Below are 22,941 nucleotides of genomic sequence, written 5' to 3' on the forward strand. Positions count from 1 at the left end.
CACATGGCTCCCCCTTCCCCTCCTGCCTTAGCCAGGGACCCCAGGACCAGGAGCGGTAGCGGGACCGGGAGCAGGGCTGAGGAGAAGCCTGCCCCCTCATCAGCTGGGGATCCTCCCAGGGTCAGGGCCCAGATTGGGGCCCTGGAGGTGAAAAGACCCCACCCCACCAAGACCGCCTGGCCCAGCACCAGTCCCCACACCAGGCCTGGATCGGGTCCCCTCTCCCCCAGCTCTTACTCAAAATCCTCCTTGGTCACGGGTACTTTTTCATTGTCTCTGTCTTCCTTCTAGAAGAACAAGACATAGGAGGTGGTGGGATGACTTTGGGAAGGGTGAGTGTTGCGGGGAGGGGGGAGAAGACCCCCAGCTCCCCTGCGCAGGAAGCATCAACCTGCGAAACCCTCCCACCCCTGCTTAAACCCAGGGGAATCCAGCTCAGCCCAGAGCCTGTTTACACACAGCGAGAACCAGGCTGGACTCAGCTCTGCCCCCCAGGGCTGCAATGGGCCAGAGTGCAATAGCTAGAGGGGGGGTGACCTGCCACAGGCACCAAAGGACAGGGGCTGCGCCCCCTGCCCCCCTGCCATGACCAGCCCCGCACGAGCGGTGTCACCCTCCGGCTGCAAGGAGGGAGCTGGGGGCATTTCCCTATTTTACCCCCTGGCTGTGACCAGACCCCAGGGTGGAGGGGAACCTCCTAGCCTCCCGCATCAGCCCCGGGTGACCCCCCTCCCCCCAGTCCAACAGCCCCAGAGCAGCCCTGGGGTCCAGCAAGACAGCCTCACGGTGCTGGTGCTGGGATCTGGCTGCTGCAGCCCTGGGGGCACATGAGGTGGGGAGCCAGGAGCAGCCGGACAGTCCCCCATTCCCCCAGGTCCCAGGCACCACGGGGATGAGCCCTCCCTGCTCACCTGCCCCAAGGCCTGGGCATGAGCTGGCACCACAGGCTTCACCTGGCACTCACTGAGGAAGTAACAAGCTGCGCACACCAGAGCAGCGACCAGAATGAGCACAACACCAACAACAATGCCCACAATCAGCATCCAGTGGCACTCTGGATGAGGGAAGGGGCCTGTGAGCGAGGGGAACCCCCAGACCTTCCCCTAACGCTGCATGGGCCCAGTGCCCCCAGTGCCCCCTGCATCCTCCAACCCCCAATCCCTTCCCTGCTTAGTGGGGTCTGTCAGCCCCTCCCTCCCCCAGTGCCAGGTTTCTTCTCCCTCCCCGTGTGGGTGTCACTCACCCGTCCTGCCCTTGTCCCAGGACACTCTCAGGGCTGCCCCCAGGCTCTCGTGCTCCACGCTGCAGGTGTAGTCATGGTTGCTGCTCAGGTTGATCTTGATAGTGGCCCAGGTCTGGTAGGTCCCATCTCTGCTGGGAAGGACCCCCAAGTGGATCATCTCCAGGGTCTGCGCCTCCCCGTTCTTCAGCCAGACAACAGAGATGTTTTTGGGTTAGAAGCCGTGGACCCAGCAAGGAAGGGGTTTGGGCTGGGCAGAGGCGCAAGCAGGAGCCCCGGGAACAGGACCTGCTGCCCTTGCCCTTGGTGACAGCACCAGTCACATGAGCTCCTTGTGCCCTAGCCCTGGAGATCCAGCTGTGCAGGCTGGTGACAGACCCTGCAGCCAGCTGTCCTGGGCACCGCAGGCCTGCACGGCCCCTGCCCTCTCATATGTCTGTCCTCCCTCCGCAGCCCCGGCTCCCATCCTTCCCTGCCCAGCCCAGCAGTCCCTGCACGCAGGACCCGGAGCCCCTCAGCCTGGGTCAGAGGGGAGGTCTGGGCCAGGGTCATGGAGGGGCATGGAGCCGCCCCGCAGCTCGGGGGTCATAACATCATTGAACAGGAGGGCTGGAAGGGAGCTCAGGAAGGCACACTTTGTCTGACCCTTCCTCCAAGTAGGACCAGCCCCATCTACATCATCCCAGCCAAGGCTTTGTCTTGTTGGGTCTTCAAAACCTTCAAGGATGGAGATGCCACCACTGACCTGGATAACCACTTCCAAAAGGTCCTTTTCTGCAGAGCTGCTGCCCAGCCCGTCACCCCCAGCCTGCACTGGTGCATGAGACTGTTGCCTCCTAAGTGCAGGACTTTGCACTTGTCCTTGATGAACATCATGAGATTTATTTTTGGCCCAGTCCTCCAGTTTGTGAAGGTCACTCTGAATCCTAGCCCTGCTCTCCAGCATATCTACTTCTTCCCCCAGCTATATGTCATGAGACACTCAACATCGGTCATGGTACTCTTTTCATCCCAGTGCCCACTTGCGATGCAATGGCAACAGGCTGGTGTGCACAGAGGTCTGGGGTCCTGGCTGGCACGGGGGCTGGAGCAGGTTGACACAGCTTTACCCTCTACTGCGTGTCAGGGCTTGTAGCAGGATGCACCTGGGCAGCAACCACCTCTGGCTGACCCTTCTTGGAAAGGTCGAGCAGGTTTGGAGGCCACAAAGGCCGACCTCAAGCACATCCGCCCTGTCATTGACACCAAAGCTGGGACAGGGTCCAGGGAGCTCCGTGCAACAGGAGAGGGCACGAGCTGGGGAGCTGTGCGCTGACCCACGGCAGGACCAGGAACAGCTGTTCCCACCACTATCACGCACCCAGGTTTCCCCCCATGCATCATCCTGGGGGCTCTAGCCTGAGGACAAGGGCTGGGATCCTGCTGCAGGACCCAGACAGCCCGGGTGGGTGGGGGGAGAGGGTCTGTGTAAGAGGGGCTCAGACACCGACCTGCCAGGCAGGGAAGCACAAGAGCCTCGGTCTCCTGGGCACAGGCCAGGGGATGTCGTTGACAGTGGATGGATGCATGGGATGGGGAGAGGGCTCCCCCCACAGCCCCCTTAATCTGGAGGCCCCCCGACCCCCTCGCTGGAGACTGAGCAGGAGCCTGCGCCCCTGCCCGAGCGACTGCAGGGAGGAGCTGGCTGCAGGGACCCACAGACTAGACTCGAGACCATGAGACGCCCTCCTGGCTCCACACACCCTGCTGCTGATGGGCAGGTGCCCCCACATGCCCTCGCTAGCCCCACTCAGTGCCAGGGTCCCTCATGGCCCCCTGCTTACACCTGCCTGCTCACACTCACCACTCGTCTGGTTATAGAGATACTGCAGGGTGAACAGGTTCCGTTTAAATCCCTCCTGCCAGCGCTGCAAGGCCCTGGTTTCCTTGTCCCAGAAACCCGGTCCTACAGTCCCCTGCACCCAGTCCCCATGTCCCTCCTGTCTCCGTGTCTTGTTGTCATAGTGCAGAATTTGCTGGTCATCCATGTAGCCCACGGCAATAAGTGGGGCACGTCCAGGCTAGGATCTGACACCCCCATGTAGAAATGCCGGCAGGAGTGGGAGCCTGTGGGATTGACGGGTCAGCACTAGTGGGGCAGACACCAGTGCCCCCAGTGCCCGATGCCACCTCCCGCAGGGGCCGCACAGGGAGGATACCAGCAGCTCCCTGGACAGCCACAGCCCAACGCAGGAATGGCCACGCGGGGAGAGGGGAGGTGCTGGGTGCCCGTCCATGGGGTGCTGCGCCTGGGGTGGCCCCAGGCAACGGGCAGCACTGTGCTGAGGCCTGCTCTGTGCAGGCTTGGACCAGGCGCTGCCAGTCAGCAATGGGGGAGCGAGACCAGGGCAGCCACAGGCATTGCTGCCAGCCTGTCCCCGAGCCCCGCGCTATCTCTGGGGAGTTGCTTTTCCCTGCAGTGCCCCGGGCGCACAGGGACAGGGCGGATCCATGAGAGAAGAGCGAGCAAAGCCCAGAGCAGCCTCTGGCTGCTTCCAGCTGCTCCCACCCCCAGCCCCGTTCCACTCTGCCTCTGACCCCTTCACAGCGGTGCTCAGGCCCGGGCCCGAGGACCCCAGGAAACAGCACTTCCTCCTTTCCACTCCTTTTCACCCAGAAAAACACTAGAGCAGCTCCTGTGGGGCAGAGACCCCAGACCCCCCATTGCTTACGGGGACGGGAGGAAGGCACCAGGGTGTTGGTCAGCTGTTGTGTCACATGTGTCTGTATTGTCTCATACAGCTCCACTGCCAGAGGCAGCACTGGGATCAGCAGCGCGGCGTTGCAGCCTTGGGGGGAAGCAGGTGTCAGAGGATCCCCGAGGCAGGGAGCGCAACACAAGCAGCTCCCTCCCTGCTCCTGGACACCGGGTTCCTCACCCCAAATCCCGGAGCCGGGGGTTGGTAAGGACCTCAGGGGCACATCCAGCCCAACACCCCTGAGGCAGCAGGATCGGACCCGTGCTGCACAAAGGCCCTCATCCCCTAACCCCTTCCCACAGCTGCCCTCACCCTCGCCCCAGGGACAGCAGGGGGGCCGTGGCAGCCAGGTCCTGCTGCTGCCGGGGGTTGGAGACACTGCAGAGAGCCCAGGCCCAGGCCGTGCCCCGCTGCAGAGGGAGGGCCACCCCCCAGGCTGGCCAGGCTGAGCAGGGACAAATCCCTGACCCTGAGCAGGGGAGCAAGACCTTCCGGCCAGGACCCTGCAGGGTTGGTGCCAGCAGGAGCATTGGCACAGCCCAGTCCATCCCCAGCCTGGGCTGCACCAAGCACCTCTGGGGGAGGGGAAACGCTCCTGACCCTTTGCAGCAGCAATGCGAGTGTGGGGAGGGGGGCAGCCAGCAAAGGTCTGGGAGAGCAGCAGGCAGAGCCTGGGACCACGACACCCTGGTCACCCCGTACCAATGCATATCCAAAATGTGTTTGAACGTGCCCGGGAACGGATCTTCTGTGGTGTGATCCTGCTGGTACTGCGGGCTGGATCCTCTGTGGGAGAAAGACACAGGAAAGACACCATGCGAGCGCTCCCCAGACAGCCCAGGCCAGACAGCCCACGTGCCCGGGCTCCCAGAGCCCTGCTCTCACCCCCCAGAGCATCCAGGCCCCCTGTCCATCCCCTTCTCCTCAAAGCCCCAAACTCACCACTCGGGCACTGGGTGCTCTGAGGCAGCATATCCATGGCCGCATCCTGCTCGGGCGATGCTATCCTGCCCTGCCTCGGTCCGTCCTGCAGCACAGGGGAGATCCGGGGTGCTGCAGCCCTGTCCCCCCACCCCAGAGCAGGGAGAACCCAGCCCCTCACCCGCGCACCAGGCCCCACTCCCTTCCTTTCCTCTTCTCCATGTCACCACCTCCCAGAGCACAGGGCCCCTCACCCGGGGCTGGGCTCCCGCCGGCTCTGGGAGTAATGGGCTCTAGATGTGGCCAGCTCTGGGGTGGGCTCCAGGGGAGGTTACTGGTGCCCCCTGCCCTGCCCCCAGCCCCCTCAACAGAGGGAAAATATTCTCATCCCCCCTGCTCTCACCCCCAGCCCCTCCCCTCCCAAAGCACCCAGGGGTCCAGGCTCCCTGCCCCCCGCACCCTATAGAGAACCCAGGCATCCGGGGTCCCCTCCCCACAGGTGAGCTGCTGAGGTTGTGTGAGGCTGGGGCTGAACAGCTGGATCAGAACAGCCGGGTCTGGACGAGCCCCTGTTTTATGAGGGGCTTGTTCAACAAGGACAAGTGCAAAGTCCTGCACTGAGGAGGGAGCGATCCCCTGCACCGGGGCAGGCTGGGGGTGACGGGCTGGGCAGCAGCTCTGCAGAACAGGGCCTGGGGGGACAGGGGGCAAGAAGCTGAACAGGAGCCAGCAGTGAGCTCTTGGTGCCAAGAAGGCCGTTCCCACCCTCCTCCCAGCCCAGGGCTCCTGCATTCCCAGGGTGCGCGGGGGCGGCACTTGTGTCCCCTCAGCCTTGTTCTCCGTGACTGAAGCCCCTGAGCTGTCCCCATGCTGCCCCCCCCCCATGGGGTTGGCTCTGCCCCTACCCAGCCTGGCAGCCCTCGGTGGCACCTACTCCCTGGGGCTGTGACCCTGACCAGGGCTGGATCTGTGTTTCAGGGTCTCACACTCTCCAGTTCATGCACGGCTGTGAGCTCCATGACGACAACAGCACTGGAGGCCACATGCAGTTCAGCTAAGACGGGGGAGACTTCATCAGCTATGACCCGGGAACGCGCACCTGGGTAGCAGGAACAACACAGGCCCAGCGCACCCAGCACAGCTGGAATGAGGATAAGGCCTTTCTTCAGCAGCACTGACTGGGGCACACACCCCCTCCCCCCCCAGGAACGCCTGCCCCATCCCACTGCATCTCGGGCAGTGAGCGCTGTGTCTCAGTCCTGCTGCTGGACAAGACCCAGCGCTGCTGTGGGACCCGGTGCCCCTGTCCCTGCCCTGCTCAGGACTCCCAGCTGGGCAGAGCCCACAGGGTGTCCGTGCCCCGGCCACATGTCTGAGAACCAGAGATCAGCTGTATGGGACCCCATTTCTGCAGCCCCGAGCCCAGCACAGCCCTGTCTCCTGTCCCCTGTTCTCCTGCCCCAATGCCGTCTGCCCCTGCCAGAAGTGGGCGCTGGAGCCGGTTTGTGTGGCCCAGTGCAGGGCCCAGCCCAGCTCCTGCAGGGGTGCTGAGGGTCCCGCACGGGCGGTCACTCTAACGGGTGTCTCCTCCCTCCCAGAGCGTCCTGTGGCACAGGTGAGCGACAGGCCATCCCGGGACGGATGCACCACCCTGTCCTGCCTGGTCCACAGCTTCTACCCCAAGGACATCTCTGTCATCTCGCTGAAGAACGGGGAGACGCAGCCCCAGGAGACAAGCCACTCAGCGGTCCTTCACAGTACAGATGGGACCTACCAGACCTGGGCCACCATCAAGATCAACCAGAGCAACAACCACGACTACACCTGCAGCGTGGAGCACGTGAGCCTGGGTGCAGCCCTGAGAGTGGCCTGGGACAAGAGCAGGATGGGTGAGTGACCCCCGCATGGGGGGGGAGAAGAAACCTGGCACTTGGGGAGGGAGGGGCTGATAGATGAAATGGAGAAGGAATTGGGGGTCGGTGGATGCAGGGGCACCGATGGGGAGGGGGCACTGCGCACGTGCAGCGATGGGGGCAGGTCTGGGGTTCCCCTTGCTCACAGGCCCCTTCCCTCATCCAGAGTACCACTGGATGCTGATTGTGGGCATCATTACTGGTGTTGTGCTCTTTGTGGTTGTTGCTGTGATGGGAGCAGCTGTTTCCTTTCTCAGTAAGTGCCAGGCGAAGCCCATGGGGCCAGGCCATGACCAGGCCTTGGGGCAGGGGAGCAGGGGGGGCTCATCCCTGCCGTGCCTGGGACCCGTGGGGATGGGGGACTCTCCGGCTGGTCCTGGCTCCCCCACCACGTGCCCCCGGGGCTGCAGCAGCCAGACCCCAGCACCAGCGCTGTGAGGCTGCCTTGGTGGGCCCCAGGGCTGCTCCAAGGCTGTTGGACTGGGTGAGCATCCAGGGCTGATGCAGGAGGCTAGGAGGATCCCGCTCGGCCCTGGGGTCTGATCGCAGCCAGGGGGTGAAATGGGGAAATGCCCCCAGCTCCCTCCTTGCATCTAGAGGGTGACACCGCTCATGCGGGGCTGGTCATGGCGGAGGGCCAGGGGGGCACAGCCCCTGTCCTTTGGTGCCTGTGTCCAGCTGTGTTCCCCCTGCAGAAAGGGTGTGGACACATTGGAGGGAGTCCTGCGCAGGGCAGTGAAAATGGCTGGGGACTGGAGGACAGGACTTGTGAGGAGAGGCTGAGGGAACTGAGCTGATTTAATGTGTGTGTGTGTGTGTGTTTGTGTTTGTGTTTGTGTGTGTGTGAGTGCACCCACGTGCATCTGTGTGTGTGTGTGCATCTGCATACAGAGTGCATCTGTGTGTCTGTGTGCATCTGTGTCTGCCTCTGTGTGCATGCATCTGTGTCTGTGTATGTCTGTGCATCTTTATGTCTCATGTCTGCGTGTGCGTGTGTGCATGTGTCTGTGTGCATGCACGTGTCTGTCTTTCATGGCAGGTAGAGTGCATTTCTCTGTGTGTGTCCATGTGGAGAGAATCAATAGAGTGCACACCCATCGGTGTGTGTGCTTGCGTGTGTGTGTGTGTGCATGCATGTGTCTGCGTGTGTGTGCATGTGTTGGTGTATGCATGCGTGTATACGTATATCTGTGTTCATGGTAGGGAAAATGTGTTTGTGTCTGTGTGTCCACATGCATAGAGAGAGTGATTAGAGTGCCTGTCCGTCTGTGTCTGTGTGTGCAAGTGTCTGTATGTGTGTGCATGTATGTGCCTGTATGTGTCTCTGTTTGTGACAGGAGGGAGAGTTTGTCTCTGTGCGCCCATGTGCAGAGAGTGAGTAGAGCGCACACCCATTTGCATGTGTGCATGTGCCTGTGTGTGCATAGGTGTCTGAGTGTGCATGTGTGTGTCTGCATGTGTGTTCATGGCAGGATGGAAAGTGTATTTGTCTCTGTGTGCCCATGTGCAGAGAGTTAGTGAGCAGAGTGCGCACCCATCTGTATGTGTGTGTGTGCATGTCTGTGTATGTACATGCATGCATGTCTGTGTGTATGTGCATGCTCCTGTGAGTGCATGTGTCTGTGTTCATGGCAGGGACAGTGTGTTTGTGTCTGTGTGTCCATGTGCAGAGAGTGAGTGAGAGTAGCGTGTGCCCATGTGTGTGCACGCTTGTGTGTGCGTATATTTGGCCATAGCGGGGTGGGGGTTGGTAGCACGGAGAAAAACTGCAAACCTTGATCCCCCCACTACCCGACCCAGGGACTTTTTACATGCTCCCTAAACTCCACAGACAAGGGACCCCTGGCAGACCTAGCATATCCAACCATGGGGCCCCGAGGAAATAAAAGGTTTCATTGAATCAATCCTAAAACCGCTCGTCACCCGCAGAGCAAGTTTTGCCCGAGACACTACAGACCTCCTACGGAAACTTCTAAACACAGACCACCTTCCCAGCAACACCCTCCTGGCCACCATGGGCGGTACCAGCCTGTACACCGACATCCCGCACCAGGACGGCATCCAACCCTGCCTCACATGTCTACAGGAACAAGATCACAACTCAGAGTACAGCCCCAAAGACATTACTGACCTTGTGCACTTCATCCTCACGCAACAATTTCACTTTTAATAACCAACACTTCCTCCAGACCGTGGGCACAGCTATGGGCACTAAAGTGGCCCCACAATATGCCAAACGATTTATGAGCCACCTGGAAGAAGACTGCCTCAAGAACTGCTCCATCAAACCCTTGCTGTACCTAAGATATATCGATGACATCTTCATCATTTGGGCTGAAAACCTGCAATCACCATCTCTCCATCCGACTTTCTCTAGAATGCTCCAGCACCAGCATCTCCTTTTTAGACGCCATGATCAGTAACCAGAATGATAAAATACAGACTACTTATACAAGAAACCCACGGACCAACAGACATATCTGCACAGAACCAGCAATCACCCTCAACACACCAGGAAAGCTGTGATATCCAGCCAAGCCCTCAGATCCCACCGCATTTGCACTGAGGAGAGCACCCGGGATTGCCATCTCACCAACCTTAAACAGGCGTCCGCCCAGCAACGACACTCGTCCAGAGAGAGAGATCGCACGAGGGAAAGAGCCACCCGGATATCACGTGAAGAACTGCTGCAGTACAGGGCTGGTCTGCACCTCCAGAAATGTAATCTACCTCATCCGCTGCACCAAATGCCCCGATGGAAAATATGTAGGAGAGACCAAGCAACAACTGCGCACCGGGATGAACGCGCACCAGACATCTATCAAAGACAGAAACACCCAAGTACCGGTGAGGCACATTTCTCCCAAGAAAACCTCTCTCTCTCCAATCTCTCAGTCCTGATCTTCAATTGGAACTTACCAAACACTTCCCAGAGACGAGCCTAGGATCTCCACTTCATCAACCTCCTGGACACTAAAAATCATGGACTAAACATAGACATTGGATTTATGGCACATTATACTCTGCCTGACAGCCCAGGGATCTCTCCACTTTCATCCCCCTTCCCCTCCGCACCCAGCCTGTCTCTCACCCATCGACTCCTCAGTCTACATCTTCTCCGACCGCCCATCTTGTGTGCAGACCAGGCCAGCCTCGGGCCGCTTTACTTTTCAGTCCATCCAGGAGGAGCGCACATCGACTGCGGGGACTTCCTCAGCCTGAAGAAGGGGAGTTGAACCTGAAAGCTTGCTTAAATTTTTTTTCTAACTATTTAAGTTGATCTAATAAAAGATAACAGATTCACGCACAGAACCTTGTCTTTCTTTATTAATTAAAGCCTTTCTGTCGCCCATCGGACGAGTCAATCCCGAGGCTAGTCTGGTTTTGGGCTCACAATCATGCCTGTAAGATCCAGGGTTTTGAGCAGTGTTATTTCAAATTATTGTTTTCATTTTGATCTGTAAAATTTTAAGGTTTTTTCCTTCTCGAATTAAAATTTGTGTTAGTGTCTGAACTTCTATAGCTATTATATACTTAATGATATAGTTAATCTTATGGTTCTGGACTTATATTTGGACTTGAATAGGACTGAATGCTCAGGGTGGATTTGCTTTTAATATTTTACACTAGTTATTATTAGTTGTGCAGCATTTGTTAAACGGGATGAGAGAAACTACGCCTGCGTTGTTTAGTGCCGAGGGCCGGGCCACGCAGCTGTCGGTGTCTCTCAGCGGCGGGGTGTTTCAACACAGCCCGGGTTTTGACTTGTCTTAGCCGCAGCCGTTCTCCCTTCATGTTTTTCTTCCCACCCGTGTGAGGGCGGAGGGTGCCGCTGTCTGTTCCCTAGAGCAGGGTGGATGCGGGTGTCCTTGCCGCCCGGCCCGGGCTGAGGGCTGGTATCACCCCTGCCCGGAGGCTTGGCTGGCACTGCCGGCTGGCGCTGGGGACCGAGGAGGAGACCGGAGCTGTGTGGTGCCCGGCCCCGCGCGGGCGGAGGGCTGTCGGGGCGGCGGGTGCCTGCCGGGTGTGGGGCGGATCACGGCCCGGGCCCCCCCGAAATGATCAGGGGGAACCGAGAGCAGTGCCGGGGTCGGAGGCCAACACGTGTCTGGCACCGCGGGGCGGGGACGGGACCCGGGGGTGCGGGGTGCGGGGGGGAGGGTATCCCGCAGGCGCTCACCTGGGAGATGCTCCGCGCCCCCCCGCACCCACACGCAGCCCCGCGACCGCCGCAGCCGGGCCGGCACCGATGGGCGGGGGGCAGTGCGGCCGAGGAGCGGCGGGTCCTTCCCCGGAGAAGCGGGGCTCAGCCCCCGGAGCCCGTTTCTGTGCCCGGGAGCTGAGCAGGGCCCGGGCCGAGGGGCGGGGCTCCCCGCCGCGCTTGCCGGACGGGCCGGGCCGGGCCGGGCCGGGCGAGCGGGGCTCGGCGCTGCCGGTCGGTCCCGCGGGCGCTGCGCGGACACACGGCCGGGCCGGGCCGGGGCGGCGGGATCGGTGCGCCCGTGTGAAGCCGCGACCCCTCCTGGCACCCCACACCCACCGCATCGCCTCCGGCCCTGGGGCCTCTCTGCTGCCTCCCCCTCTCCTCCCCTTTCCTCCCGCGCGCCCTGTCCCCGCGGACATCACCAACACACAACTGCCAAATTCAGTACTAAAACGCATCCACCTCCTGCTGCAGCTGCTGGAAGTGCAGGGTCTTGCCCTGCCTGGATCTACAACCGTTGTCACTGCGGTCACAGCTCGGGAGTTTATGTCAGCTCCCAGGTTTTCTTGTTTGCCCCCAAGACAGACCACAATCGGGGAGTCGCACACACCAGACATCCGCACCCTCACTTCCTAAATTAACAGACTCTGCTGTGAGTTACAATTTCCTTTTAACTTCTGAATATCTCCATGCCTTTGTGGCTCATCCTCCTGCTCAGTGCAAACAATTACAATGTCATAGAGATCACGGAGACCTGGTGGGACTCCACCCATGACTGGACCACGGGGATAGATGGCTATACCCTGTACAGGAGGGATCGTGTAGAGAAAAGGGGCGGGGGTGTAGCTCTCTATGTTAAGGAAAGCTACACGTCCCTGCAAGCCGTTATTGGCGACCAGGGTGGACGGCTGGAGACCCTCTGGGTTAAAATCCGTGGGGAACACGGCACAGGGGACACAATGGTGGGAGTCCACTACAGACCTCCCACCCAAAGTCCTGAGCTTGACCAGGAGTTTGCCCGGGAACTGGCTGAGGCAGCTTGCTCCAGGACCATGGTGTCATGGGTGACTTCAATTACCCGGACATCTCGTGGGAGGATCGCTCAGCTAAATCTGAGCGGTTGCAAAGCTTCCTCTCGTGCGTGGATGACCTCTACCTGACTCAAGAAGTCTATGGGCCAACGAGAGGCAAAGCGCTGCTCGACCTGGTACTGGCTACTGGGGAGGACCTAGTCGGCGACCTAATGATCGATGGGAAGCTGGGTGACAGCGACCACGAGCTGATCACCTTCACCATCCGCCGAAAAGCTGGCAAGTCAGTCAGCAACACGGAAGTCCTTGACTTCAGGAAAGCCGACTTTGACAAGCTCAGGGGGCTTGTCAGTGAGGCCCTAAGGGACTGTGACCACAGGGAGAGGGGAGTTCAAGAAGAGTGGTTGCTCCTCAAGGGAGCGATCCTCAATGCCCAAACTAAGTCTATTCCATCTCAGAGGAAAGGCAGCAAGAGGGCACAGCAGCCCCCTGGCTCTCCAGGGACCTAGCAGACCTCCTGAAGCTAAAAAGAAAGGCCTACAAAGGATGGAGGATGGGAGTCACCTCCAAGGAGGATTATTCTGCACTGGTCCAGTCCTGTAGGGAGCAGACCAGGAAAGCCAAGGCTGCAACTGAACTCCAGCTAGCTTTGAGCATCAAGGACAATAAAAAGTCCTTTTTCAGATATGTGGGGAGCTGGAGGAAAAGCAGGGGCAACACTGGACCCCTGCTGAACCAGATGGGGCAACTGACAACTGACGCCCAGGAAAAAGCCAACCTATTAAATAGGCACTTTGCATCAGTCTTTCATCTGTCCCATGGGATGCCCATGCCCGCTACGGGACAGGGAAGTCCAGGTGAGGGTGATCCCCTGCCCTCCACTGATGCTGACTTCATGAAGGAACAGCTTGAGAAGCTGGATACCTTCAAGTCAGCCGGCCCTGACAATCTTCACCCCAGGGTACTCAAGGAGCTGGCGAGCATCATAGCCCAGCCTCTAGCGCGGATCTTTGAAAACTCTTGGCGCTCTGGTGTAGTGCCCAAAGACTGGAAGAAGGCCAACGTGGTGCCTATCTTCAAGAAAGGGAGGAAAGTGGATCCGGCTAACTATAGGCCCATCAGCCTGACTTCTATCCCGGGGAAGATCTTAGAAAAATTTATTAAGGAGGCCATCCTTAATGGACTGGCCGACGCCAACATCTTAAGGGATAGCCAGCACGGGTTTCTTGCGGGTAGGTCTTGCTTGACCAATCTCATTTCCTTCTACGACCAGGTGACCTATCACCTGGACAAGGGAGAAGAGATTGATGTCATATATCTTGACTTCAAAAAAGCCTTCGATCTGGTGTCCCATGATCGTCTCTTGGAGAAACTGGCCAATTGTCGCCTTGGGTCCCCCACGATCCACTGGCTGGAAAATTGGCTCCGGGGTCGGACCCAGAGGGTAGTAATTGATGGAAGTCACTCATCGTGGTGTCCTGTGACCAGTGGGGTCCCCCAGGGCTCTGTCCTTGGACCCATACTGTTCAACATCTTCATTAATGATGTGGACACTGGAGTCAGAAGCGGACTGGCCAAGTTCACCGATGACACCAAACTTTGGGGCAAAGCATCCACACCAGAAGACAGGCGGGTGATCCAGGCTGACCTGGACAGGCTCAGCAAGTGGGCGGGCGAGAATCTGATGGTGTTCAACGCCGATAAATGCAAGGTTCTCCACCTTGGGGAAAAAAAACCAGCAGCATCCTTATAGGCTCGGCAGTGCTATGTTGGCTAGCACTATGGAAGAAAGAGACTTGGGGGTCATGGTTGACCACAAGATGAACATGAGCCTGCAATGCGATGCTGTGGCTAGTAAAGCGACCAAAACGCTGGCTTGCATCCATAGATGCTTCTCAAGCAAATCCCGGGACGTCATTCTCCCCCTGTACTCGGCCTTAGTGAGGCCGCAGCTGGAGTACTGCGTCCAATTTTGGGCTCCACAATTCAAAAAGGATGTGGAGAAGCTTGAGAGAGTCCAGAGAAGAGCCACGCGCATGATCAGAGGTCAGGGAAGCAAACCCTACGATGACAGGCTGAGAGCCCTGGGGCTCTTTAGCCTGGAAAAGCGCAGGCTCAGGGCTGATCTGATGGCCACCTACAAGTCTATCAGGGGTGACCACCAGTATCTGGGGGAACGTTTGTTCACCAGAGCGCCCCAAGGGATGACGAGGACGAATGGTCACAAACTACTACAAGATCGTTTCAGGCTGGACATAAGGAAGAATTTCTTTACTGTCCAAGCCCCCAAGGTCTGGAACAGCCTGCCACCGGAGGTGGTTCAAGCGCCTTCACTGAACACCTTCAAGATGAAACTGGATGCTCATCTTGCTGGGATCCTATGACCCCATCTGACGTCCTGCCCTTTGGGCGGGGGGCTGGACTCGATGATCTTCCGAGGTCCCTTCCAGCCCTAATGCCTATGAAGCCTATGAAGAAGGGCCCTGGGCGGGGCAGAAACTCACTTGTTCTGCTCCTGATTGTCTCCAGCGAATCTCTCGGTGGAGACCCCGTATAGGTAGTACATAACTTTCCAGATATATCCGCAAGCATGACCTACAATTGAGCCTTCATTTTTTTTCCTCATGGTAATAGGGTTGCAGCCTGTGCTGGCCCCCTGGATCTCCGGGCCCTGGTCAAGTGTCCCCTTTCCCCACCCAGGCTTGGGCGCTGGTCCCAGTACATACTAAGCTGCAGTAGTGTTTTCTCCCCAGTGCAGATGGGGAAGCTGGGCCACTTCTGTTCTGCAGCCTGCATGGGGTGTGGGTTTCTCACGTGTCGGCTGGGTGCAGGATGGCTTCTGCATCTTCCCTGGGCTGCACATCTGACTGGCAGTGCTTTCTTGCTTTATACTGTTTTGGTGTCTTGCTTCAAAGCATTTTTTCTTGATGGTTGGCTGATTAAAGGCTGATAAAAATGGGAGGAAAAGGCTGATCATCCCCTTATAATCGTTAAATTGCCTAGGTCCTGCTTTTTGAAAGTGAAAGTTCCCAGAGAGAGAGGGAACTAAGTATATCCGAGATGCTGGTTGTCTAAGAGAGACATAATAACTGTGCAAAAGAGTTATCTTGCTGAACCGCAGACAAGATATCCACTTCATCTCTAATGATTGTGTTTATTTCCCTACCTTATTCCATCAAAGTCGTGGCAGACAAGGAATAAAGGAAATTAAGCAGTGTAACCCTCGCCAGCCTGCTAGGCCGGGCAATATGCTGGATTCTGAATCTTTGATGTGCCAGTAGCCCTGGGATCTCCCTTAGGCAGATCTTCTAACTGAGGTGTCCCGTGGAGGGGTATGTCTCTCACCTTCACCACCCAAGAATCTGCTGCAAGCCCACTGACCAAATAGATCTCTTTATTATACAAAACTATATACAGAAATGATTAATAAATATAAGATTATATATATACATTTATGTATGCCTATATATATATGTATATATAGTTAATAATAAACCAACAATTTGAATACTATCTACAAATGCAATATTAAATGAACAGTCCAACACAGTAAGTGATCCTACTTCCAGCAAACTCCATCATTGATTACATTCCCCAGGTTATAACCTTTAAAACACAGTTACCCTAGGATATACAACCCACTCCCCTTGCAATACATGGCAAGACCGTTGTTGCTGTGATCTGCTGCTAGATGGCATGGATGAGACAAGTCACTCCTGAGGCTCTGAACTCCCAAAACCTCCGGTCTGGTGACACGGGTAAACGGCTTCCTCTTATCTCTCCTGAAAATAAACTGCCTGCAAACGCTATGGAGTTAAGAGTCTCCTCACACCGCCCTGAAGTTTGTGCTTCCTCAGCCATTCCTCCTCTGTACCCATCGCCCCTCCTGACACTCACAGTCCGGTACAGAGGTCCCCATCCCAGCAGGTGTTTGGTTCCTGCAGCTCCGAGCCTTCCTGGCTCAGACCCGGCTCCCTCTCACAGAGCTCTACCCTGGCAGCTTTTCCCGGCTCCCAAACAGCTTACCAGCTGTGGCTGACCCTTCTCTTGGCCACTTCCCCCCGGGGCGCTGGTGTCCTGAAGCTGCACTGCTCTGCGTCCAGTGGGGAGGTGAGCTCCTCACGGGGCAACAGAGGCTCTCCCTTGTCCTGGGATTCAGCTCCCGGAGCAAACTTTAGTCCCCGTTCCAGTGGCAGGAGGGCTGCACCTCTCTCCTCTCTCTCTCCATGCTGGAATTGGGTATTCCTGTGACAGAATACCAACTCTGTCTCTCCCCAAACTCTGCTGTATGACAATTTGGTTACCATGGCCCCTGCAAAGGGCAGACACCTCTGCCCCATCTCCTCAGGCCACCCTGAGTTGTAACCTGATTGGGATACATTCCTGAAAGAGCGGGGAAACCTGCTCCGTCTGCAATGTAACTGGCATCACACACCTGGGTCGGGGTTTAAGCATCCCTGCAGATGTCAACCCGCTGCAGCTTAACACACTCAGTGTCACCCGTGTCATAAGTTTTGCTTTTCCGCAGCTTGAGGTGCAGTTCCCCACAAACCCCTGAACTGATCTTTTTAAAACTTGGCAGGCGTTGTGGCCTCACCAGGAGTCACCACCCTGCAGTTTTGACCCCCCTGTGGTGTAATACAGCCGTGTCATGAATTTTGCTGTCAAGAATTTGGGGTGCAGTTCCCCCCGAACTCCTGCACCGATCTTCTTGAAACTTGGCAGGCTTCATGCTCTCAGCAGAGGCTACTACTCTTGCATGTTTAATTCAAATAAGACAAAAAACAACAAAGTAGTAAATATTTCATTATACCCGATTATACCCTATGGCCGGATCCCCGAGGTGGCTCTGAAGCTTCGGAGCCGCTTTGGCCAGATTGAAGCAGGAAATGGGTCTGGAGCTCCAGATCAGATCCCTGGCATCCGAAGCAGCTGGATCTGAAGCCAGATCTAATTCCTGCCTACTTACACAGGCCTAATACATATACATACATACATACATGTATGTATATACATTTGTACATAGTTAAGTATTTTGTCCTGGCCTGACTCGCACCTTGCCACCCCATCTCTTCCATTTCCAGACAGGGCTACAGATGCTCAGCCCCCCTGGAGCCCCTTTCTGTGCTTAGGAGCTGAGCAGGTCCCGGAGCCGAGGGGCAGAGCTCCCCGCAACCCTTGCTGGGATGTGTTGGAGGAGCAGGGCTCGGCGCTGCAGGTCGGTCCTGTTGTCTCTCCGCAGACACAATCCCCTGGGCCCAGGGGCAGTGGGCCTCAGTGTGACCATGTAGTGCCGCAAACCCCACCCCTCCCTGCCCCACCCTGCCCATTTCCTGTGTCCCCGGGACCTCAGACCCCCTGGTGTCACGTTTCTGCTGCCTTCGGCCCCTCCGCTCCCACTCCCGGGCCCTTCCTGTTGCCAAGGAAATAACCAAAATATTACAGTGGCCAAATTCAGTACTAACAATTATTTCCCCTTCTGCTACAGCTGCAGGAAGTGCAGGGTATTTTGCCCTGCCAGGAGCTACAACCGCCACGCTGCACTGGGTGTTTGTATCGTCATGTATCATGTGAACTGCACGTGCAATGTGAACGCGTAACGGAAGCGGGAACCCTGGGGCAATGACCACCTCATCCCGTGGGCCTCCAGGCTTCCCAGCACCGCGTGGGCCCCTCTCCATTGCCCACTTCAGCTCCCCTGCCCGGAGCACCGCCTCTTCTCCGGGCACTCCCTCTGGAAGGGGTCCTGGCCACACCGTGCCCCAGCCGCAGCCTCCCGACGAGACCCCAGCGGTTGCGGCTCAGCGGGGTCTCACTAACCTGTCTGGCTCAGTTCACCCTGGATTTGCTTCATTTTCTCCATCGTCTGCAAGGCCGACGGCTCTGGGCTTTGGGAGTGCACTGCCGACTTCTCCTCCTAAGCATGATCCGCACCCTGGCCTCAGCGTCCTCGATACTTCAAGCCCTCAGCTCGTTTGCCAGATCTAACTTAGTGGTAGCTTTATGTCCAGGCTCTGGGGTTTTCCCAGCCAAAGCCCAGCCTTTTTGTCTGCACTGAAGGCGTAGTTGACCAAATGGTCACAATCCAGCACATCCTGTACCTCTGGTGTGGCTTGTGGGAAGGCCTTTATGGCTAGTTGCCTTAGGGCCAGGCCAAACTCTCTAGACAAGCCCCTGCTCAATGAGGGGACAAAAAGCTGAACAGGAAACAACAGCCTGGCTTTTGTTCCCAAGAAGGCCAACGGCATCCTGGGCTGCATGGGTAGGAGCGCTGCCAGAAGATGGAGGCAGTGATTCTTCCCCTCTGTTCAGCACTGGGGAGGCCACATCTGGAGTCCTGTGTCCAGTTTTGCCCCCCCACCCCGCTCCCAGCTCCTGCAGAAAGGATAAGGACACACTGGAAAGAGTCCAGCGCAGGGCAATGAAAATGTCTGGGGCTGGGGGACATGACTTGTGAGGACAGGCTGAGGGAACTGAACTAATTTAGTCTGGAGAAGAGAAGACCGAGGGGGATTGAATAGCAGCCTCCAACTCCCTGCAGGGGGGCTGCACGGAGGACGGAGCTGGACTGTCCTCGGCGGGGGCAGATGGCAGGACAAGGAGCAATGGGCTCCAGTTGCAGCAAGGGAGGTTTAATTTAGATGTTAGGAAAACATTTCTCATGAGGAGGGTGGTGAAGCACTGGGACAGGTTACCCAGAGAGGTTTTGGACTAACCCTTCTTGGAGGTTTCGAAGCCCCGGGTAGACAAAGCCTTGGCTGGGATGATGTGGTTGGGGCTGGTCCTGCTTGGAGCAGGGGGTTGGATGAGTTGTGACCTCCCGAGCTCCCTGCCAACCTGAATTTTCTATGATTGTGTTACCAAACTGTTTACATGAAGATTTAGGTGATCTCTGGAGGTCACGGGAATTTTGTTTGTACTGAACACTGCAATGGGAGAAGCCTGGGAAACATTTTGTTTTATATTATATGTGGAGCTGCAGGTAGATCCTGCCTGACAAACCTTATATCCTTTTACGATCAGGTCACACGCTGCCTAGATGCAGGAACTGAGGCAAATGTCATCTCCCTGGACTTTAAGAAGGCCTTTGACACATTTCCACGTCCTATTCTCATTGGGAAGCTAGCAGGCTGTGGAGTGGGTGCCTACACAGTCAGGGGGGTGGCCAACTGGCTCAGGGACGGCACCAGAGAGCGGTGGTGGACGGGTCAGTCTCGGCCTGGAAGGAGGTGGGCAGTGGTGTCCCACAGGGGTCAGTCGCTGGACCAGTGTTATATAATATCTTCATCAGTGATTTGGACAAGGGTGTGGGGAGCACCCTGTCCAAGTTCACAGATGACACCAAGTTTTCAGCACCGCCCATCTGCAGAAAAGTACTGGGCCGGAGCCTCACCCCAGGCAACATGCCGGCCGCGCCCACCAGGACCTGCCCAGCTCCAACGGGCATCGACACAAAGCTCTGCGACCGAGGGAGCTGGGACTGGCACTGGCAATGGGGCCCAGCGAGGAGAGGTGGATCGGTGGTGGGCGGAAGTGGGGACAAGTACAGATGGGTCCTTCCCCAGGAGAAATGGTGCTTAGCCCACTTGTCTGTGTTTTATGGCAGGTAGAGTGTATTTATCTGTGTGTCCATGTGCAAAGAGTGAGTGAGAGTAGTGTGTGCCCATGTGTGTGCACGCCTGTGTGTGTGTATTTTTGGCCATAGCGGGGGAGGGGGGTTGGTAGCTTGGAGAAGAGGAGGCATGTATGTGCCCCCCCACCCCCAGCCTCCCCCGCCAGCACCAGGAGGGGAAGGGGCCCCTGCCCCCCATAGCCCAATGGGGCTGGACCCGGAGCGAGGGGGGCGGGGGGAGTGTGTCTGGACGCTGGGCTCCGTCCCCACCAGCCCAGCTCTGTCATTCTTGACGGGCAATTTGCTAGTGGTAGATATTTCCCTTGCAATTAACTCGTGTCATGCACAGGAAGAGTCTTCTCCGTGTGTGACAGAGGTCTTCACCGGAGTGACGTTTATTGTGTCTAGCGGGTCCCTTGATTTCCCAAGGACACTCCCCAAAACCTGGCGTTTGTCCTGGTTGCTAGCCGGTTTGTAGACATGCTCCACGCTTAGTGGACATGGATAACTATTGGCACTGCGGAAGGTCTCTCATCCAAACTGGAGCTTTCTGTAACCAGTAACGAGCAGGGGGATTCACAGGATTTTCCTGCCAGTCCTGCGGGACTCTCGTGATTTACACAGCTACAAGAACACTTTGCAGATGCTGAACGAAGGGCACAAGCAGGCAGTGAGAGCAGGCATCGGGCGCGCTTGGGGAGGTAGAAATCTCTGTGACACCAAGTGCTGCCGCGCCCCGGGCACCGCGCGGAGCCGGAGGAAACACCCGTCTCTCTCGGCGCTGTTTGGGGAGCAATCATCGCCGGAGAGCTAGTTACTGCACTTGGCTTCGGTTTGGGCTCGTTTGACTTTGAACACTATAAAGCCTTTCTGTCACCCATCGGACGGGGTGCCGTGTCAATCCCGAGGCCAGCCGGTTTTTATGGGCTCACAATCATGCCTGTAGGATAGATACAGGGGTTTTGAGCAGTGTTAGTTCAAATTATTGTTTTCATTTTGGTCGGTAAAGTTTCAGGTTTTTTTTCTTCTGTAATTAAAATTTGTGTTAGTGTCTGAACTTCTATAGTTATTATGTACTTAGTTTTATAATTAATTATATGGTTATAAACATATTTGGACTTGAATAGGACTGAAATCTCAGGCTGGATTTGCTTTTAATATTTTTACACGAATTAGTATTAGTTGTGCTGCATTTGTCAAACCAGGATGAGGGAAACTATGCCTGCGTTGTTTCTTATTGCCGGGTGCCCTGCGGGGCTGGCTTTATGGAGAGCGGGACGGGCGTTGGCTATACCGGGGTGCAGATCTCGGTGTCTCTCTGCGGCAGGGTATATCACCTGAGAGATCCTGGGTTTTGACTTGTCTTAGCCGCAGCCGTTCTCCCTTCATGTTTTTCTTCCCACCCGTGTGAGGGCGGAGGGTGCCGCTGTCTGTTCCCTAGAGCAGGGTGGATGCGGGTGTCCTTGCCGCCCGGCCCGGGCTGAGGGCTGGTATCACCCCTGCCCGGAGGCTTGGCTGGCACTGCCGGCTGGCGCTGTACACCGAGGAGGAGACCGGAGCTGTGTGGTGCCCGGCCCCGCGCGGGCGGAGGGCTGTCGGGGCGGCGGGTGCCTGCCGGGTGTGGGGCGAATCACGGCCCTGGCCCCCCGAAATGATCAGGGGGAACCGAGAGCAGTGCCGGCGTGTCCGCGGGGAGCCCGGCCGGGGCCGGGGAGCAGGCCGGGGTCGGACGCCAGCAAAGTCTCGGGCCAACGCGTGTGTGGCACAGGCGGGGCGGCGCGGGGTGCTGGGGAAGGGCCCTCTGCCGACAGGGAGCCGGGACGCCCGGGCGATGCGGGGCCGGGGCCGGGGCCGGGGCCGGGGGACCGGGGGTCCCGCAGGAGGGAGGGGACGGGAGAGCCCGGGCGCGACCCGCAGGCGCTCGCCTCGGAGAAGCTCCGCACCCGGCCCCGCGCACGGCTGGTCCGCTGGAAAGTGCTGGGCCGGAGCCTCCCCGCGCCGACACGAGGACCAGCCCGGCCGGCACCGGGCACCGACACGGAGCTTCGCGACCGCGGAAGCCGGGACCGGGACGAGGACCAAGCCCGGCACTGCCCGCGGGGCCCGGCGGGGCGAGGCGGCGCGGCGCGGGTGGGAGCGGGCCCTTCCGCAGGAGAAGCGGTGCTCGTCCCGCCGCTCTGCGCTTGGAGCCGAGCGGGGCGGCGCGGCGCGGCGCGGGGCAGCTCTGCTCTGAAGTGTCCGCACGGCTTGAACACACCGTGGCCCGGGGTCGTGCGCCTTTGAAGCGTCTTGTCACCACCAAGGTCGTGTTAGACATGTACCATTAAACTCGTGCGCCTCTTCACACGGGATACATACCCTCCCTCCCAAGTGTTCGGTGTTAGTTATGTACTGGCCAGCTTGTAAGACATCCTTTAATCATTGGAACTGCAAACAGGCAAACGGACCTTTGGGGTTTAGCAAAGCTACCCAAACGACACTGCACAACTGCTGAACCAAACTTAGCTTTGATTTTAACCATATTTTAAAGGCAGAGGATGTAAGTTGAGGGAAGCCTCGACCCATTGTTTTCGGGGAAACAAAAACCTGCGAGTTAATTAATGCATTTTCTCACACACCCTGCGATGTTGGTGCTGGAAATAGCATCTCAATCCAAACAAGATTTTCTTTATAGCCTTAAAGGCCCCTTGTCAGTTGGCTTACTAAAAACATACACACGTTACCTTTTAATAAATGCCATTTTGCTACACAAATGGCATTTATAACTCAAACTTTTATATGAATTGCTGTCCTTCCTTTCAATTATTTAGACAATCTTCCAGGCCAAGGTGGACAAAAGTGCTCTGATCTGGGACCCACAGACAAATTCAATTTTTTGTAGATAAAAATCAACCATTTTCATCGCATCCTGATGATATCCATATATGTTTAAACTTTTGGCAACTTAACCACACAGCACAAAACAAACTAACACGTTTTTGATATAATAATTAAGCCTTCACTTAGGTGAGGAAGACGCTGCTGATGGTAACAAGGCCTTGTGCTCTAGCAGTCACCTTTGCTATTGGATTGAATTTTACCCTATAGTTTCTATAAAAAAAAAACACACACACACAAAACTCCTTGGAGTAAAAACATATGGACAATACTGACATGCACAGTGGCACTGTACACATTTTTCGGATATTATTTCTATATACATATTAAATAACAAGAATTATCTATATTTCTTTTATTCTTTCCAAAGCCCATTTTGGCAATTCAAATGGGAACCTTTACAAT

At 57.1% G+C, this 22,941-nt stretch overlaps 1 long non-coding RNA gene across 1 annotated transcript; it reads right to left on the reverse strand.

Moving 5' to 3' along the window:
- Positions 1-1,249: 1,249 nt before the first annotated feature.
- Positions 1,250-11,148, reverse strand: LOC109281024 (uncharacterized). The gene is made up of 7 exons (XR_009461445.1): positions 10,993-11,148; positions 9,904-10,030; positions 9,732-9,799; positions 9,410-9,630; positions 4,921-5,005; positions 4,681-4,764; positions 1,250-1,424 (listed from the first exon to the last, which is right to left on the reverse strand). It is a non-coding gene; the product is annotated as an uncharacterized LOC109281024 (long non-coding RNA).
- Between the last annotated feature and the right edge of the window lie 11,793 nt (positions 11,149-22,941).

This window comes from Alligator mississippiensis, chromosome 4 (genome assembly GCF_030867095.1).
Source record: "Alligator mississippiensis isolate rAllMis1 chromosome 4, rAllMis1, whole genome shotgun sequence".
Taxonomy (NCBI): Eukaryota; Metazoa; Chordata; order Crocodylia; family Alligatoridae; genus Alligator; species Alligator mississippiensis.